The following is a 21151-nucleotide window of genomic DNA, read 5'->3' as shown; positions in this document are numbered from 1 at the left end:
GCGTTCAGAACGATCGGATTTTCCGACAACTTTGTGTGACCATGTGTATGCAAGACAAGTTTGAGCCAACATCCGTTGGAAAAAATCCTAGGATTTTGTTGTCGGAATGTCCGAACAAAGTCCGACCGTGTGTACGCCCTATTATAGTTTCTTGAAAGTATCGATGCCCCCCCGCTGAGACCACCGTCTGTGGAAGGGAATTCCACATCCTTGCCGCTCTTACAGTAAAGAACCCTCTACGTAGTTTATGGTTAAACCTCTTTTCTTCTACTTTTAATGAGTTGCCACTTGTCTTGTTAAATTCTCTTCTGTGAAAAAGTTTTATCCCTATTGTGGGGTCACCAGTACGGTATTTGTATATTGAAATCATATCCCCTCTCAAGCATCTCTTCTCCAGAGAGAATAAGTTCAGTGCTCGCAACCTTTCCTCATAACTAAGATCCTCCAGACCCTTTATTAGCTTTGTTGCCCTTCTTTGTACTCGCTCCATTTCCAGTACATCCTTCCTGAGGACTGGTGACAGAATTGGACAGCATACTCCAGGTGCGGCTGGACCAGAGTCTTGTAGAGCGGGAGAATTATCGTTTTATCTCTGGAGTTGATCCCCTTTTTAATGCATGCCAATATTCTGTTTGCTTTGTTAGCAGCAGCTTGGCATTGCTACATTTTTTTCACAAAAATGGGATTATGCTTTAAGAGCAATATTGCTAAAGTATATTCCCAGTGATGTCATTATGGCCACAGTAACAATGTCATCATGCTAAATGTTATTACAGCTTTTAGAATACAGTAAATGACAACTCTTACATTGATCAGTAAATATAGACAACACACCCCTTTAAAGGAATATAATTTGTTCCTGACTCTACATTACCTTGATTAACAGCACTAATTTCATTCCCTATGCACTATCACTAGGTGGTCTCCTATCCTTAGTGTCTGCATCCTGTGATTGGTATGACATGGACACACTGTACTATAAATATTAGGCAGCTGATTCCCCGGGAGACTTTTTTTCATTCTGCCCCAGCTATGATTGTGTTCTCTGTGCATCCTGAATTTGCATAAAAAGTAATAAAGGAAGATTGAGATAAATACAAATAAATGGAGGCACGCGGCGGCATAATGATACGCAAAGCAGAATATATTGTAATAACATGGGCAACATTAGCACCCTGCAGGAACTTCTTACTAAGTGTTTGTCTTCCTCATTAGTCTGGCTGAGATTTTAGTGCAGACAGAACTGCGCAACCTTCAGTTCTCCAGCCGATGGAAACTACCAGACCTGTGCTTAACCGCTTCAATACCAGACACTTTTACCCCCCTTCCCGCCCAGGCCAGTTTTCAGCTTTTTAGCGCTGTCACACCTTGACAATTGCGCGGTCATGCAACACTGTACCCATATGATATTTTTATCATATTTTCCACACAAATATAGCTTTCTTTTGGTGGTATTTAATCACCACCGTTTTTTTTTTTCTTGCGAAACAAATGAAAAATACTGAAATGTTGAAAAAAAAACGTGTTTTTCTTAGTTTCTGTTTTGCAAATAAATATATCTTTCTTCATAAATTTAGGCCAAAATGTATTCTGCTACATTTCTTTGGTGAAAATAACCCAAATCAGTGTCTATTATTTAGTCTGTAGGAAAGCTATAAAGTCTTCGTAGAAAGAAAACAGTAGTGGCAACCCTCATACTATATACAGTATGTAACAACAAATAAATCAACTTATTTTTTCAAAGCAGACTTTGCATCAAAATGCAGGGTCCACTTGCCTTGTAGCTCCCCCTTTACATCCTGGCTTTTTAAGGGTTAGTCCACCTTTACAAAAAAAAAAACTGCCTATGCGAATATGGGGTGTCTGTACATAAAAACAAACATGGCAGCTTCGACCAAAGTGGAATAATGTCCTTGATATAGGTGAAGCCCATTTACTTACCTCTTGAACCCTGGCTAAAAAATCCTGTCTTGTTGCTAGGCACATGCAGCTGTTATTGTTCGCTCCCACCATTAGGGTTGCCACCTGTCCAGGATTCACCCGGACAGTCTGGGTTTTGAATCATGTGTCCGGGTTTCAGTCTGCCTGAAATCGGACACATTATTTAAACCGGGCTATGGCTCCCCTATTAACTGAGATGGCCACACGGAGCTGCAGACAACTGTCTGTGGGCAGATTCAGCATCACTTGGGGGGGGGGGGCACGGGGTGATAGCAAGAACAATTTGGCCACACCCAGTGTTCACCACAGTATTCATAATGCACCGCATTCCTACTCTCCTTGGGGCACCCAAAGGTGTAATCCTATAGTGTATACTACGGGGAAAAAGAAGTGCCCTGTGCTGCTATGGTGTTTGGGTTTGGCTTGAAGAAAAGGTGGCAACCCTACCCACCATCACAAGAGCAAGCTCTTTCTTCCATTCAAAAATCCTACAAAAGTAACTCTGAGTTCAACGATGCTGCAATGGAGTAGATAGTGAGCTGTGCATGTGCAGAGGTCAGAGAGCTCACTTCTGTGATAGTGGGGGTTAGCAGTTACAGCTGGGAGTGCCTTAGCAATGCCCTAGCAACAAGGCATCCAGCTTGGGTTGGAGAATGCACTAGACTGACTGGATTGATCACTGGTCCTGAGTGGGTATTCCTGTGGACAAAAAAGGAAGTGGATAGTGCCCAGTGATGAATGGTGGCGAAGAGGCCCTCTCGGGGATTGGGCTGCTGCCTTTTCTGTGCGACCTTAAAGTAGTTTCAGCATTTAGACTAATGCTGGCCATACACTATATGAAAAATCGTCCAAACCCATTTTTGAAAAACAAACATTCGGCCGTGAAAGCAAACGATAGTGCCATCATGTAATGACTGATAAATCATTCAGTGGACATAAATGAATCCATTTTTTGTTTGTTTTTTTACATATACCTAGTGCAAACAATTCGGACGGGAAACACATTAACCTTTCAATTTATCGTTCGTTCGACAGAAAAATTTCCAAACTTGTCCTTCGTTTTTCGGCTCAAAAAACGTCCCAACAATTATCGATTTTTGTGCCCATTATCTGCCTGAAAAACAAACGAACTGTCTAAATGACCGAATTTCAGCCAATTTTTCGTATAGTGTATGGCCAGCAGTAGATAGAAAGAAAGGAGCGCCAGATGTCCAGAGAAATGTGACTTCTACAATAAGGTTCATGGATCTTTATTAAAATTTATCAGCATGCACATCAAGCCAAAGCATTTCGGGGGAATAGACTCCCCCATCTGCAGGGCTGTTGTTGCGTACTATTTGGTGGGAATGATTCCCATGAGTGTTTATGTTGGATCAATTTTTCTGAATGGCAGGATGGCGGTTTTGTTGTATAGGCAGCAATGCTAACAACAGGGTAGTGCATTGGAATTCCATTGACACAAGCATGAAAATGTTAATGTCATTTCAAAAGGCAATTTCAATATTTTTTAATCTGCCACTTTAAATTAATCTCTAGTGATCCTGCCACGAATTACCTTGTTCTGGCACTTCCGGTTACAGGGAGACAGCTCCCTGCCCCTGTCTCTCAATTGCAGGGCTTTTTTTCTCAGAGAATAGGTGTAGGTACTCCCCCCCTCCCAAGTCATCCCTTGTCTCCGCCCCCTACCCACCTCTGAGCACTGTTCCTTGGTGGTTTCACCCCTTACCCACCTCCCAGTACTGCGCATTTTAGAGAAAACAGAGCCAAGTATCATTTTGTGGTGCTAAGTATTTTCTATGGAATTTGTTAATGATAACATAAAAACCCCATCAACAATAGAACCCCTGCAACAAAACACACCCTCAGAAACAATAGACCCCCACCAGCAACAATAAATCATCCAAAAGTTATTACACAAGCATGGTCCACTGTTTTCATCAGCAGGAACCCAGCCTTCAGAAATGCCATGCATTCATTAGTGAGGTGCATGTAGACAAAAAGTGACTGCAAGGAGACTTTATGAGATCAGCAGCACTGGAAGGTAATATAGGATTAAAAAGTTGGTATCAATTTTTTTATTTATACAACAAAATGCCAATTGTTTCCAATGCTTGATGTAATTCAGTTAGGGTTTACATCTCTTTTAAACCACTAAACCCAGTTTCAATTTTATCTCCCAGCCTATGATGCTGCTAGGGTTGCCACCTCATCCCTTTAAACCTGAATGCCCTGTACACACGGTCGGATTTTCCGACAGAAAATGTGTGATAGGACCTTGTTGTCGGAAATTCCGACCTTGTGTGGGCTCCATCACACATTTTCCATCGGAATTTCCGACACACAAAGTTTGAGAGCTTGCTATAAAATTTTCCACAACAAAATCCGTTGTCGGAAATTCCGATTGTGTGTACACAAATCCGACGCACAAAGTGCCACGCATGCTCAGAATAAATTAAGAGACGAAAGCTATTGGCTACTGCCCCATTTATAGTCCCGTCGTACGTGTTTTACGTCACCGCGTTTAGAACGATCGGATTTTCCGACAACTTTGTGTGACCGTGTGTATGCAAGACAAGTTTGAGCAAACATCCGTCGGAAAAAATCCATGGATTTTGTTGTCGGAATGTCCGATCAATGTCCGACCGTGTGTACAGGGCAGAACACATATCAATTACACGGGTTCTGAGGCTAATTTAATTCAGATAAGTCACCAAGTGAGTTTAATTACCGCCTTAATCAGCCACAGAACCTGTGTAATTCATATGTTCATACGGTTTTAAAGGGATGAGGTGGCAACCATAGATGCTGCCCTAGTCCTATTTAAGGCTAAACATCACCAATTTTCTTTGCCTAGTAGTATGCGATACTGTAAGCCTCTCTCTGACAAAAGCATTCTATGGAGCACACAAATTGACAGGCCTGATTTACTAAAGTGAGAAGTAGGGTTACGTATTTTGTAGTGAATCTGTGTTCACTTCATACATCCCATGCATGATTCACACCATAGGTGTGCGCAGCCTATTGCATTAGGGTGTGCACCCTTAAGCTCAAACACACATGCGTGTGCTGGTGTCTACATATATATGACCCCGGCACATTGATCTCCCTGCCGGCACAGTGAAAGAGAAAAGGATAAACATTTCTCTTATGGCAGAGCCGGTAAGAGGGAGATCTTTCCCCTATCTCTGCTGCTACACAGAGCGATAACATTAATGTGCACGGGGTGATTAGGGTGTGCCTGGGCACACCCGGCACACCCTGTGCGCACGCCTATGATTCACACATAGTAAATCGGGTGCAATGTGTTACAAATTATGTCATTGACAGCCAGTGGTTAATCACAAACTATTTTATCTGCACTCCAGACAGATTAACTCACAGTTAAAACACATATAAGGTAGCTGTGTTTGAATTTGTATTTCTGTTCATCCAGTCCTGAGATTCACTCAGCCCTTCCAGACACCTGGGGGCAGTTGTAAGTCTCTGAAACAAGTTAGATTTATCTTCTGACTTTATATGAAGAATAATACACTTTTTCTGGACTGGCACTAACTCAAGGCACTCTCATCTTTTACACTTTGCTCTTCCAGACACTTGAGCCAGGTTGGTGACCTGATGTTTCTCTACTATAGTTCTGTAGTACTGACCCCTTTAGGAGCTGCTGGCATTCATTTGGCCCTGCTCCTCTAGCCTCTGTACTACTGGTACTGATTAGCCCTGTAAATGCACCCACCCACCGACCCACTGGTAGCAACTGAATGATAGACTTCTGTCAATCTTCATTGGCTCAAACATTGAGGGATAGAGACTTGGGGATACAGGACACCTAAAAAGAGCAGCAAAAATTCCCTCTATTCTGTAGCATTGTTGCCAACCGTCAGTATTTTTACTGGCAGCCAGTAAAAAACAGGCAATTTTCTCCTGCCAGTAAATGTCAGTAAAAGGAAAAAGTTGCCAGTAAAAAATATGGCTGTGATGTTTGGCTCGGTCCAGAGCCAGCCGAGACCATCCAAGTGCCTACTACAGTGTGTTCAGGCAGCTCTGGTGGAGGCCGTGCCAGGAAATTTTGGGTGTCATGTCATTAAATTTCAATCTGGTAGGATGGCAACACTGTTCTGTAGTATCTTCTGACCTATGCCATAGGCCAAGGCGGAACTTATTTACCTCTGCCACAGGCTAGTGTAGACTTGGTAGGCCATATTGAAAGTTACCTTAAGTATCTTAAGCCCCTCTCACGGACTAGTTGTAGACCTTAACACAAAGACCCACAAATCTAAGCAGAACTTTCCTTCAGCTTGAGCTTCTTTCTCCAGGTAGCAGATCAGAGAAGCGTGAACTAGGCCTCTCTGGAGGGATATAATCTCTGCAGTCAACAGACCTGGGAGTCCAACAACATCCTTTCCTTGAAGGTGCCCAAGATGCAAAGACAGGATCCCTCACAAAGACATTCTGTCAAGGTAAGCCTGGGAATGATGAATGAGGACCTTAACACTGACATCCTCTGCAGACAAAGCCTTGGAAGGCAGGACGAGGACCTTCGCTCTGACATCCTCTGCAGGCAAAGCACTGGATGAGTGTGGGGGGGGGGGACATTCACACTGGTGTATTGTCAGGACAAGGACCTTCACTCGGACATTCTCTACAGAGAAAGCCTTGGAGGAAAGGACTAGGTCATTCATACTGACATTCTCCCCAGACAAAGCTTGGGAAGGAAGGACCCTTCCAGAATGTCTCCTTCTGTTTGAAATGGCTAATGGGTACATTGTACCCCCACCATTTCACAAAAAAAGGGTCAAAATGTTAAAAAAACCACAAGACACACCTTGGAACAAGTCCTTTATTTAAAAATTAAAAAATAAAAATGTCCCACGAAGTCCATTCATCTTCTTCTCTCGCTCCGCTGCCGGACCGAAAAAAATAAATAAAAAAGATCCGCCTCCATGTCTAGGGCATGTGGCCTAATACCATTCCGGAGGGGGGGGCGCTCTTTCATCCCCCCTCTTTTCCTGCGGCCTGCCTGGTTGCGTGTTTAGATAAGGGCCCGGTATAGATTTTTGGGGGGACCCTGTGCCAATTTTTTAAAAATTGTGGCGTGAGGTTCCCCTTAAAATCCATACCAGACCTGAAGGGTCTGGTATGGATTTTGAGGGGGATCCCTATGCCATTTTTTTAAAAAAATTGGCGCAGGGTTCCCCTTAATATCCATACCACACCTGAAGGGCCTGGTATGGAATTTGGGGGGACCCCCACGCAATTTTCTTTTTTTAATTTTGGTTCGGGGTACCCCTTAAAATTCAAACCAGACCCAAAGGGCCTGCTAATGGACTAGGGGGGAATCCCATGATGTTTTTTTCAATTACTTTTATCTGTATTGCCGAGACCCGACAATTCATTATAGCCGCGAGTACTTTTAAATGACTTTTTTTCCTTTAGAAATGTCATTTTGTGCAGGGACTGTTCTAAACACAGGAAAAATGCGCCACTTTACAGGCATACTATAGTCACCCCCAAGTACGAAATTTAAAGGAATATTTCACTTTTATTGTTTCACTTTAAGCATTGTTAAATTACTGCTCCCGAAAAAACAGCCATTTTTAAAACTTTTTTTGCATTGATACATGTCCCCTGGGGAAGAACCCAGGTCCCCAAACACTTTTTATGACAATACCATGCATATAAGCCTTTAAAATTAGCACTTTTGATTTCTTCCATAGACTTTTAAAGGGTGTTCTGCGGCTTTCGAATTTGCCGCGAACACCCCAAATTGTTGGCTATTCGGCGAACAGGCGAACACCCGATGTTCGAGTCGAACTTACGTTCGTCTCGAACGTCGGGCTCATCCCTATTGTCTAGCTTGTTTTTGCTATTGAGAAACAATTGTCTACACATGATCTACCCAAACAAAGCTAATGATTTCATAGGTGCCTATTGTTCAGATTTGGAATGTGGAATGTTATGTTCATCTCTCTACATATTTTTTATTCCCTGAATGGAATTTCTGCAAGTGTCTTCCGCTTGTATCTTGTTTTACAGGTATGCCTTACTTTAGTCACATTATATAGGGACAGGGTGGCTTTAATGGAACCCTGCCACTATAGAAACATGTAGGCTTCCATGACTGATCCCCTAGGATTGTCTCATATATACAGTCCAATGAGAGAACAAAACGTTTAAGAGTCCAAAGTTTTAATGAAAAAATTGGTTTATAGCAGAAAAAAAATATAACACATTTTGGGGCCAAACTTCTCCATCAAAGCAGTCCCCATTTTCCTAATGACAGCTTTCCTGTAACGTAAAGCTTACCATAACCCTCTTTCAAAAATAACATCAGTAGTCTTCATAATCCTATATTGTGATTCTACACTCACCGACCACATTATTATGTACACCTGTTCAATTGCTTGGTAAAACATATTGCTAATTAGCCAATCACATGCATCTTAATGCATTTAGACATCTGGACTTGGTGAAGATGACTTGCTGAAGTTCAAACTGAGCATCAGAATGGGGAAGAAAGGGGATTTAAGTGACTTTGAATGTGGCATCATTGCTGGTGACAAACGGGCTGGTCTGAGTATTTAAAAAACTGCTAATCTACTGGGATTTTAACGCACAACCATCTCTAGGGTTTACAGAGAATGGTCCAAAATAGAGAAAATATCCAGTGAGCGACAACTTTGTGGATGAAAATGCCTAATTGATGTCAGAGGTCAGAGGAGAATGGGCTGGCTGGTGTGAGATGATAGAAAGGCAACAGTAACTCAAATAACTACTCGTTATAATCAAGGTATGCAGAATACCATCTCTGAGCGCCCAATACATCGAACCTTGAAGCAGATGGGCTAGCTACAGCAACAGAAGACCACACCAGGTGCCACTCCTTCCTGCAAGCTAAGAACAGGAAACTGAGGCTACAATTTGCACAAGCTCACCAAAATTGGACAACAGAAGATTGGAAAAATGTTGCCTGGTCTGATGAGTCTCGATTTCAGCTGGTATGGTCAGATGGTAGGGTCAGAATTTGGCGTAAACCACATGAAAGCATGGATCTATCCTGCCTTGTATCAACGGTTCAGGCTGGTGGTGGTGGTGTAATGATGTGGGGGATATTTTCTTGGCACATTTTGGGCCCCTTAGTACCAATTAAGCATCGTTTAAACACAACAACCTACCTGAGTATTGTTGCTGACCCCAGATACCTCATATACCCCAGATGAAGTCTACTTAGACTAAACGCGTTGGGTGAAGTGCTGCTATTGCCATTGTGCCATCTTATGCAATTTACTCTCAATTGACATGTGAGTGTTCAATTTTTTATTAATTTTTTAATTAAATGATTTGAAATATTATCACACTATGTGGAGCCTTTTCTGTTCTTTTGGTTTTACCATGTGAGCTGATAATATACCTCCATGAGTGTCCTCCCATCTGCTGTATCTCACTTGATGTCCGTTTGAACATATATTGATGTCCCATACCGTACCAAGTCTAGGGAGATCATGGCTATCAGGCTTGTCGTTGGTTTTATATCAGTCATGGTGTTTTGACACCCAAGCCTTTTTAACTTGAGAGGTATAAGCCCCTTCAAGTCCAACCGTTCTGGTAAACCTTCAAAAATTGGTGGCAGTTTTCCCACAAGATTTCTTCATCCGTTGATCTGTATTGATGTCCACTGATCCACTAGACCAATTGGTCTTTCCAGTTTTTTGTCATTATTCACGTGGTGGACATTCTCATTAATGCCATTTATATTTATGTATTCCTTTTTTTCTTCATAAGCGCTGCATTATATTTTTCATCCCTTTATGACTACAGTGTACCCATCTTCTGATGGCTCCTTCCAGCAGGATAATACACCATGTCACAAAGCTCGAACCATCTCACCACTGGTTTCTTGAACATGACAATGAGGTCACTGTACTCCAATGTCCTTCACATTCACCAGATCTCAATCCAATAGAGCACCTTTGGCTTGTGGTGGAACAGGAGATTCGCGTCATGGGTGTGCAGCCTACAAATCTGCAGAAATTACGTGATGCTATCATGTCAATATGGACCAAAATCTCTGAGGAATGTTTCCAACACCTTGTTGAATCTATGCCATGAATAATGAAAGCAGTTCTGAAGGCAAAAGAGGGTCCAACCCGATACTAGCAAGGTGTACTTAATAAAGTGGCCGGTGAGTGTATATACGTTGTATGATATAATTCTATATATACTTTGTACAGTTTTTTCATTGCTTTTCTCCAGAGGCTGCTGTGAGTTGTACTGTATGTTACAGTGGATGCTTTTATTTTAGACAGTGGCACTTTTTTTTTTTACAGATAAGGATTACTATGTATACAATACCGTCACCAGTCACGATCACGGTGTGTGGGTGTTGTTGAAGGGCAGTAATACAAAAAAGAAAGAATCATCAAAATCGAAAAAAAAAAAACTAACTAGATATACTTATCTACGTGGATCATACACAACAAAAATTGCAAGTAGAAATGTGAAAAAAGACGAACTTGGGCTTTAAGGCAATGCAAGCTCAAAATATGTCCTTGTTTATGTATTCATTTTTAAAGTAAATTGCTGCAGGGTTACACCAGAGGGTGTAATATGGAGCAGCAATAGGAGACCACAAGCTGAAAGAGATTTGTGTTTGATTAATATACCCGGCTGAATTTCAAGGCACAGGGAGTCAAGCAATAAAAGACCATTTTTTCCTTCACGGCTTGTCTTATATAGAAGCAATATAGTTCAGCAAACACCAGTGGCCTGACAGAAAAGGTGAGAGAAATTGCATTTCTGCCGCCTTTAACAGAAGGTCTATAAAATTTCTTTATTTATCTGGAAAACACACAAACCATAGGGGGAAGAAGAAAGGAAAAAATCAATTGACCATCTTGAAAACAATGCGGGTTATTGCTTTGTCTATCTGCATAGGCAGCAGTGTAATAAGGAAAGGAAGAAAAAGCTTAAGAACAAAACACTGAAGCTCATTTATCACATTTCTTATAGAAGAACTGTCTTTGTTATCTGATAGCCACCAGCTTTTTTAAAGCACCCAATCAGATTCAAACCTGCACTGACAAAAGACAGCTGGAATCTGAAAGCTTGCATCTGATTGGTTGTTATGCAACAAAACAGACAGTTATTTCAGACCCAGGATTCTGAGGCTGTAACTGCCAGAGGGCCAGGTGGGAATTTTTAGTCTCAAGTGGTGTCTGCTAGAGGAGATAGGGGAGATTAAAGTACATCTAAAGCCAGTTTTATTTAACCTCTTGTTGCCCATGTAACGCATATGTGCAGTGGCAGAGATAATAATGCCCACATGCCATAAATGGCCAAAGTTTCTGTGCCCTTCCAGCACAGTGACTGAGCTGTCATAAACAATTCTGTCTCTAGTCAAGATTGGGAGCCGGCTGGACTGGCTCCCGATCATGTAACCACTGTGACAGCCATTCCCAGCCAGTCAAGTGATCAGGAAGTCTGACCCCCCCCCAAGCATAAAGACCCATTTAAAGGGATGCCAGGGCTGAGCAGGAAAGGGATCAAACCTACCATCCAGCTCTCTACCTGTTTAGCATTACCCACTTCATTATCAGATGTCAATTACACTTGATTGTCTCAACAGCAGCAGCCTCTGGTTTGATCAGTGCAGCTTACCCATAGTTCCTGTTGGAGGGGGACCTCACTGCACATTACACGATCGCCCTCCTCAGGACTGCATATCTCATCATCCCTAGTGTCATGCAAACAAAGTGCTGTCCTCATGGTCGCCATGAATCTCTTTCCTTGGGGAGGACCATGTGCATGTCCGCCCAAGCAGATTCTTGATGTTGTGAAAGTAAAATGTAGCGCATGAATTGTGCAAAAAGTCTTCGATCAAGAAAACAACTAAAATAAAGTAAACAAATGTCCACAAATGATAAACATAACAATGGTAAAACTTATAAGTCTCTCAATATAGGTGAAAAAAGGTCCAGTAGGTGAAAATAAAAAACAAATAACATGGAGTGTCCCACTGAAAATGGTACGTGGATGTAAGATGACAGATGTTGTAACACGGGTAAATCATCAGATCTTCCCCAAGCTGTATCTCACAACTGCATGTGACTTAGTAAAGTTGGTGTGTAAGAAACTCTTACCAGATACATTGGACTCCCTTGTCAGCGACAGGGAGTCACTCGAGCGGGTTGCCTCTCAGGGCCTGAAAGCGGACATCACAGCTCTGCGAACCTTCTGGGTCAAACTCTGCGTGGATCTCCCGGGGCCGCCAGGTGGGTCCTCCCAAAGGATGGCCAAGGTGCGAACCAGAGGGAACCGTGCGTCACGTGAAAAAACTGAAGTGAAGGATGGTTGGATCTCTCAGTGGATATGTGGAGAAAAAATAAACAGGCTCCACATAGTGTAGATTAGCAAAGTGGGATTTTTATTGCTAAAAAAGCCAGGTAACAATAAAATGTGATCAGAGGGTATAAAAACAAAGATGGGCAACAAGAAGGATGCTGAAAGCGCCGCTTTCAGGCCCTGAGAGGCAACCCGCTCGAGTGACTCCCTGTCGCTGACAAGGGATCTGGTAAGAGTTTCTTACACACCAACTTTACTAAGTCACATGCAGTTGTGAGATACAGCTTGGGGAAGATCTGATGATTTACCCGTGTTACAACATCTGTCGTCTTACATCCACGTACCATTTTCAGTGGGACACTCCATGTTATTTGTTTTTTATTTTCACCTACTGGACCTTTTTTCACCTATATTGAGAGACTTATAAGTTTTACCATTGTTATGTTTATCATTTGTGGACATTTGTTTACTTTATTTTAGTTGTTTTCTTGATCGAAGACTTTTTGCACAATTCATGCGCTACATTTTACTTTCACATGATGCTTTGGTTGTTGTCACCCCGTATGTAGCCGCTCCGCACCATATACTTTTTGAATTTAGCGCAGTGTATACTTCTATTATCTTTGCACTGATTCTTGATGTTGGGCAGAAGCCCCCAGCCAGGGTGGCTCCATGGGACCCTTCAAGGCAACAGAGCAACCCAAGAAGATGAAACCTGAGGCAGTGATGTTTGGACAGCTGAAAAAAGATAAAAGGCAATCTTTTAAAGAAGAAGCAGCTGCAGACAAGGTAATTGCTGATTTTAGCTGCTGTAAATGTTACTAAAGGTTAAGGGTTTACTAAAACTTTAAGGCAGTTTGTGTCAATGGGCTTTAGGTTGATGGTCAGTTTAACATCAGTTTGAGCTGCTTCTGAGATCATTCAGAATTCATTGATAGGTGCCTTTGACCTGCAGTTTACCTCCTTCTAGCTTTTTTAAAGTTTATTTTGCATACCTATAGACTTGCATAGGAACACAGATCCCATTTAATGCGAAAAAACGTTAGTTGGTACAGGCACCAAAGAAAGGTTAAAACTATCAGATTTTTGCCTTCTGTGTGTCACTGGGGAGCTCTTTCACCTTACCTCTCTCAATAGACGGACATGTGAGCAAATATCCCCAAAGTGAGGAAAATCCCCTATTAGTTGTCACTGGAAAAATAATGTTCCTAGTGGAAGATTCCGTCTCTCTTCCTGTTATGGAGACAACTCACATTTTTGGATTTTCCCCTCACTTTCAGTCTCAGTGACAATGGTCAGCAGGACACATAGTGGTGGAGTAGGAGTTTGGGAGAGAGACCTGTCTGAGAGCTGCATGTGTGCTGGAAGCTGCCAAACAGCCGAAGTTGGACTGCTAACCTTGGAATGCAAAATGCTTGTTTTCTACCTTTAAAACTGACAACCTTTGATGACATCATTACAACAAAATGCGTTGGACGGAGCCACCTGACAAACTATGTAGATATGGGTTCTACACAATGTGAGCCTTTATTTTTTTGGGGGGATTCACCACGAGTTCGTTTTGATCCATCTGTGGACCATCTCCATTGACGCTGAGGAGCCCCCTGTGTGCCATAAAGACCCTAGGCTGGGGTAACAGCCATCCGCTCAGTGTGGTCCCCTGTAATAAGGGACCAATGTGTTCTGGTAAGAGGCAGTATTTACTGTGGTGGAGGCACTTTTCACCTATTTTTTTGGGATCACCAGTGTTGTACCTCTACAGAAGAGTCACCCGCACATTTATATAGACTTTTGTTATATATTTGAATGCACGTTATGATTCACAATTTTGTATGATCACTTTCATCACTCATGGATTTTTGTTGATTCAGTCACATGCTTTGTTCTTATAGAGCCTAATATCATATTTAAGTAACAGCATTAATTTATTTATATGTTAGCATTTATTCACTATTATTATTTATAACGGTTTTTATTGGCACTATATATATTTCATTCACTTTAATTAAGTCTTTACTCATTGTAGTATACTCTTTGTGTACACTTGTGAGGATATTAAATATTTACCTCATATTATTATATAGTTAGCGCAGCTTCTTTTTTTGTCGTATCTTTATTTGGTGAGGTATAACATGCCGCTGCTTTAAGGTTTTAGCTAAATAGCACAGTTCTTATTTTATCACATAGAGAAACAATCTCACAGGGACTTTATCCCAACACCTATCTATCCAAAGCTAAAAAAAAAAAACAGTTTGGCTTTGAATAGACTTAAAGTTATCTTATCAGATGGTTCTCGCGGTCCATCACCAGTATAGACACCAGGGGAACAACATATGAATCCAGAATCCTAAACAAAAACTTTAATAGAAGGAACAGGGAGGTTGAATACTCAACTTTTGACTCACTAACTTTGATACTTTAAACCATGGACTCTGAAAAAGTATGAAGATGATGACTTCTTATTGTTCCCTGACTCAAGGCAATGTTTAAAAAGATTTGTCTTTCTTAATTTTTGTTTGAGGAGGTAAATAGGAAATATTGCATATTAATAATTTATAAATACCTCTCAAACCAACTCCAGGTTCTTTTTCACATATTTAGCATAGTAATCTTAGCTGATTTACACAAAACAACCTCTTTATAGACCTCAGTTGTTCAAGCTGACATTTACACACACAAACAATTCATACAAGTGACTCCTTCCCCTCCCGGCTCTGTTCAGAGGAGCTGTACAGAGCGATTCAATGAGAAAAGGAGAAAGTCTGAAGGTAAACAGCTTATACTTCTTTTTTTATTATTTATATATTTTTTTACAAATAAAGATTTAATATAGGGACATCCAGAATTCAGGCTTTGCAGATCCTTCTGGGTTTTCAAAATTTAAAGGCACAGCAACAGCTTTTACTTTTGGATTGGGTTTCTAATTTAAAGACTGTATGGGGCAGGGACAGCTGCTGGCAGAAGGGGGCAGAAGGGATCAGCGGAGTGTTCTAAATCACTTCCAATTGACACAGTACAATCCTGAACTACATCTTTAAAAAGCCCTTCTGTACATACACTGGAAGAGCAGGCTCATGGGTGTCAATGCAGCTGGCAGCTTGCACATTAAGGGAACAAGTGCTAAGAGTGTAAACAAGACGGAGATATGTATATGAACAATAGTCCAGGTGTGTTGTCCTGATAGTCCAGGTGTGTTGTCCTGATAGACCAGGTGTGTTGTCCTGATAGACCAGGTGTGTTGTCCTGATAGTCCAGGTGTGTTGTCCTGATAGTCCAGGTGTGTTGTCCTGATAGTCCAGGTGTGTTGTCCTGATAGTCCAGGTGTGTTGCACATTATTCAGGGCTGACAACACTGCTTAGGATCTCAGAGCAGCAGAGGGAGTGTCATTTTCCCAGGAGCTCAGGATTTTAAGCAAATCAACATTTATATTTTCTGGATATTTTAGAGGCATAAAACATGGAGAAATGTGAATGTATTGCAGAGATGTACTTTATATTTTTTTTACCATTTGCCCACTCATACATTTTAAATGTATTACTACTGCTAAAAACATGAAAGCCTTATAGGTTACATCACCCAAGCAAGAAACTGATTGAATTTCCCCCCTGTAAATTAAAAATTAATAATAATGTAAAAGTTCTGCAGATTGTTTACCTTTTATTTCCAAACCACTTATTGACTTAGCACAGGTCATACATAATAATGTGTATACCATTTTGTTTAATATGTGTCTTCTGTCCTTTTTGATAAGTACAAACAAATAAAATATATAAAATTGAAAAGCAGTGGTCCTGTGTAACCATGTCTCCATCTATCCGTCAATCACAGTGAAGCTTTATTCACTAGTAAACCTCTCTCCTAGTCCATAGTCCATGCAGAAACAAGGAACAAACAGTTAGGTCCAACATACTTTTAAGTGGAAATAAACGTTAGGCTATTTTACCCAAGTGCATTCTCTGCATTAGGTTAAAAAGTGCCCAGTATCTTACTGTGCCCCCCTATTCTGTTGTCGTCAGTCAAACTGTTGGGAGGAGGGAGCAGGGGCTTGGCTTGCTTAACACTTTATGGACGCACACACTCGGCAAAGAGCACAGATGGGGGCATGCATGCACGGGTGTCTCCTTGGCACTTGGCCAACTAAAAGAGTTACCCACAAAAAGGTGGGGAAAGGCAGCAGTTAGAAACAGTCAGAAGAGACAGAAAGGGACAATTTTTAAGTAAAGTAACTGTCATCTAAGGCAGGGTTTTTTTTTACCTGGGTCCATGGAACCCTAGGGTTTCTCCAGAGGTTGTTAGGGGTTCCTTGATCAATGAGCAGTTTCTGCCTCTTAAATAAGTCCCCACTGATGCCATTGATCTTTTTACCTATCTGTAAGGGGATCATTCTTCCCAATGACCACAAATGTAAGGAGCATTCTTCTCACTGACCATCACACTTATGTGTCATGAGTTGTAGATATAGTAATTTTTAGCAGAGGTTCCCTGAGACTGGAAAGGTATTTCAAGGGTTCCTCTGTGTTGAGAAAGGCTGACCTAAGGTAATGATGCAAAGAATAGAGGTGGAGCTGCTGCACTTCAGAGTTTTGCCACAGGTTTATTGAAGTTACTGGATACAAGATAAATCTACCTGCTTTCCTCTTATTCCTCTTACATGTTTCACACCATCCAGAGCTTAGTCATGTGACCAAGCTTCGGGTTGGAGTGAAATGCGTAACAGGGGAGCAGTTGCATTTATCTTGTATCGGGTAACTTCAAAAAACCTATTGCGGACTCTGAAGTTGGGTAGCTCCACTTCTATTCTTTGCACCATAATCTTCAGCTGGTCATGGACTATTTGGAGGTAGCATCCTTCTGTTGGTACATTAGGAGTGAGAAACCTAGTGCACAGTATTTGCGGTTGTTTGCAGTATCATCTAAGGTAAGTATGGACATCCTCAAAAAAAGGTTTAAATATCACTTTCAGCTCAGATACTGAGGGTGCTTACCATCGGAACCATCTAGTGCACAAAACCTGTGATTCTGTAAATATGGCGGTTATTTGTATCCTGATTTGCAATTCCTGGAACAGGGAGAAGTGGACTCTTGAAGCTGTGCCCACAAAAAGGTAGAAGGTAAAGGACTGGACACCAATATTACCTTTGGTCTCCTTGAAGCTGATCCTACCCTCATTACTGGATTACCATTCCTTGTTCTGTACCATTTCTCTGAGTTGAGGCGGCCATCTTGGTAAAGGTAGAATTTTGGTTCTTGATTTCTATGGCAACACAGTAGTGATATCACCAAATGTCACTCCACATTTCCTGAAATGGCAAGTCATAGGCAGAAGTGCCTTATATCTCACACTACAGCTATACAGCTACAAGGCTGAAGGCACAGGAATGCCAAGGCACACTCACATACCAGAAAAAAAAATGCTATCTTTCAGGAGAGGTTTAAGAAAAAAGGTACATATTTCAGAGCACTGCTTTGCCATAATTATCACTTCAAAAATGTTCCAAATAACATAGCAAATCTTCACTTTTTGAGTCCAGGTCCACGTTAATTTCACCCTTCCAAATCGCTTTACAACCTCCATAACTTAAAGAATGCCTGTTCTATGTTTTGCAATGTTTTCTGAGATTATTACATAATTTATGTATTGTATACTTTTAGCTTTTATTTATTAGAGATTCTCAAAATCTATATTGAAAAAAGAAAACACAACAAGAGAAAAAAATAGGACACAAAAGTGGCACTGATTTTTCTGAAGCATGAAATGGGTCACTAACAGCCCAGTGTTGTAAGTGCACTACAAGAGCATTATTCGGAAGTTTAACATCAAACAGCAATTTGTCACAGTGTAGTGACAATGACACAAATTACATGGCCAGGGATTCACCCACTGATGCATTTCTTTAGTGCCAGCGAGGTGAAAAGTCTCTGTCAGCATTTAAAAGAAGAATCTTCCACTTTGATAGAGACAGAAACAGCAAGTGACAACATAAATTGGCTCCATTACATCGCCCCCAAGAGCAGTGCTGAGAATGGCGATTGAGGTTTATATACTGGTTGAGATGTAATTGTGTCTTGGCATTATTGATGCCTGCTGCTTTCAGATCGCCGAAGGGGAATGTGGCACAATGAAACCAGCTGATGGCAAGACTTTCCATTTGAAATGTGCACTGTCGGCGTTCAGGAGTGTACCTGATCTGGTCTGTGCCACAAGCAACTTGATATAATTCAAGCATCTCTTGACAAAGTGATATCAAAAATTTGAAAGAAACAAAAGTCTGTAGAAACCATACAGTGTCTTGTAAAATGTATTATCTGAGTGTATAATAATACATTAAAAAAAAATATATCAAAAGTCGACAAGTTCAAGGTGGAAAGGCAAGATTGGTGCACTGTTAGGAACTTGGTGATCGTTTGGGTTCCATTTTGTTAAAAAGGTTTTATTATTATTATTATTGTTATTTATTATTATTAGATCATTACTTTCCATTCGTTTAGATATGGCATTCGTTATAATTCGTTCAAATACGTTCACTAACAGCCAAATTTTGAAAGGAAATTCCAATACCTATAATTTAATATTTATTATTAGTTATTATTTCAGATTTTCGGGTTTTCAAATTTTCAGATTTTTATTCTTTTGAATATTCAGATTTTCATTCTAATTTTTGGATTTTCAAATTTCCAAATTTTGGAATTTTGGAATTTCCTCATTCCGAATTTTCGAATTTCCGTATGCCCGTATTTCCATATTTCCAAATTTCTGAAATTTCGGAAATTGAAAAATTCTGAAATTAACGAATTTGTCAAAATTTGTTAAGAAACAAATTCGGAACTAAACGAATTGCACATGTCTAGTAGAAATACTACCTATCCAATCTGTGCTGTCTAGGAAAAATGACTAAAGCCCAACTCCATCTAAAACTTTTGTTTTTCAAGTTGGATAGTGTGGGAAATGGTTAGAACCTCTGTCAGGTTTGAATGCTATTGTTCTCCCTACTGGGGAGAAAGTGATGGCAAATAATAAACTTTTCATGCCTCCTGAGGTTTACGAAAACTTTCAACTCTCCTAGACCTTTTCTTGGGCTAAAAACACTAATGCTAACTCTAACCCTAATGGCTTAAAAGCAGTCAATTTAATGGTAACTCTAACCCTAGTGCTAACCATAACGCAAACCCCAATGGTAACCTTAAATCTTTGTTTGTAAACAAAGTCATATGATTGCCTTCTTAGATATCATGGTGCTCACAGAATTTCTAATATTAACAAGCCACATGATTGCTATATCATTATTGACACAGCAATTAAATGGGTTTATTTATTAACAAACCCATGTGATCGCCATGTGAGTGTCGACAAGGTTAGCACATGGCTTTGTGGCTCAGGCCAGGCTCACACTGCTGCAAATTGGTTGCGGGTTTCTCCACATCCAATTCGCATGACCGGAGAGTGTGACTGGCTCTCAGTGGTCGCGGTCCAGATTGCAAAAGGGTTCTGTGCGTCCTTGGCTCCGAATCAGATGCAAATTCAGGAAAAAATTCTGACCTGAATCAGTGTACAGGGACGCACTGGGCCTCCTGCCGTGAGCCACAGCCACAGCAAATGTGAACCCAGTCTAAAGCTTTGGAAGTGACATGGTTTTGTTATCAACAAAGTCAAATGGCACAGCAACAGGTGGTCTGATGTGACTTTGTTTAAAACAAAGAAATGTTACGCATCACATAGCTAGGAGCACCACCCTCTCCTAGTTTTAAAATTTTCTTTTTTTTTTTTTTTTATAATTGTACTATGCAGTGTATGGTGAAATTGGAAGCTAAGCGTGACCAGATTCTGGTGAAGGCCAAATTGCTGTTTTGACAGCAAAAATCAATGCTACTTACCACTCTATGCATGTTTCCTGGGTCTCCTGAGGGCCTGATTCCACAGCTAAGCACCAGGCTACGTGCAGCTTCTCAGGCACTTGAAACTTTATTATCAAGCCCACTCTTCCACTTAGCAAATGTTTTGGTTCTCTTATTTCCTAGAGGTTTCATGCAATACCCTGTTTGGGGAGGGCCATTTCTCAACCCCCCCACAAAAGAGGGCTATATAAACTTCATGATCATTAATATTAACAGGAGTATGCTAAAGATAATTTGCATACAATGTGGAAATGAATGTGTGATGTTGCTTTTTGACCATGCATGAACTTTAGGAAAAGGGGGCACCAATGAGTAAAAAAACACATTGATAATGTTAAAGTGGCTGTTAAGCCAAAGAGTATAATTTCTACAATATCCTCTATTACAATAACTGATGTGTCCAGTGTATGTGGTTTTGTAAAAGTAAGCTGTTCTATACAGTATTTCCGAGTGCCGCTCAGCACTCATGTGACCAGCCGCCTCTCTCCTCTCCCAGTCTGACAGCTACAGTGGGAGGGGCCAAGAAACCCCTGCTGACGACAGCTGGGAGGAGGAGAGGAAGAGAGAGGCGGCCGGTCACGTGAGGGCTGAGCTATACTATACAGTATAGAGCGGCTTATTTTTACAAAACCATTCACACTGGGCACATACGTTGATGTAATAGAGGGAATTGTAGAAATGACACTCAGAAATTATAGCAGCCATCGGAGCTGACAGGCAGGGAGGGGAGAGGATAGGAGGACAGAGGAGAGCTGCGGATGATGGAGGCACGTAAAGTGACCACAGTGTCAGGGTTCAGCAGCCATGATAAACCGTGGTCAGTTTACAGGGAGGAGGGCAGAACTAGGCAGGATCAGCCAGGTATTTTAGGTGATATAGGGGCCAAATTACACAGCACTGTACTGTTGTTCATGCTTTAAAGGATCATGATCTATTTTTTCTTTTTAGGGTTACAAACACTTTAACTCATCTGCAGTT

Source organism: Aquarana catesbeiana, linkage group LG06 (genome assembly GCF_042186555.1).
Source record: "Aquarana catesbeiana isolate 2022-GZ linkage group LG06, ASM4218655v1, whole genome shotgun sequence".
Lineage (NCBI taxonomy): Eukaryota > Metazoa > Chordata > Amphibia > Anura > Ranidae > Aquarana > Aquarana catesbeiana.
This window is presented reverse-complemented; position numbering follows the sequence as displayed.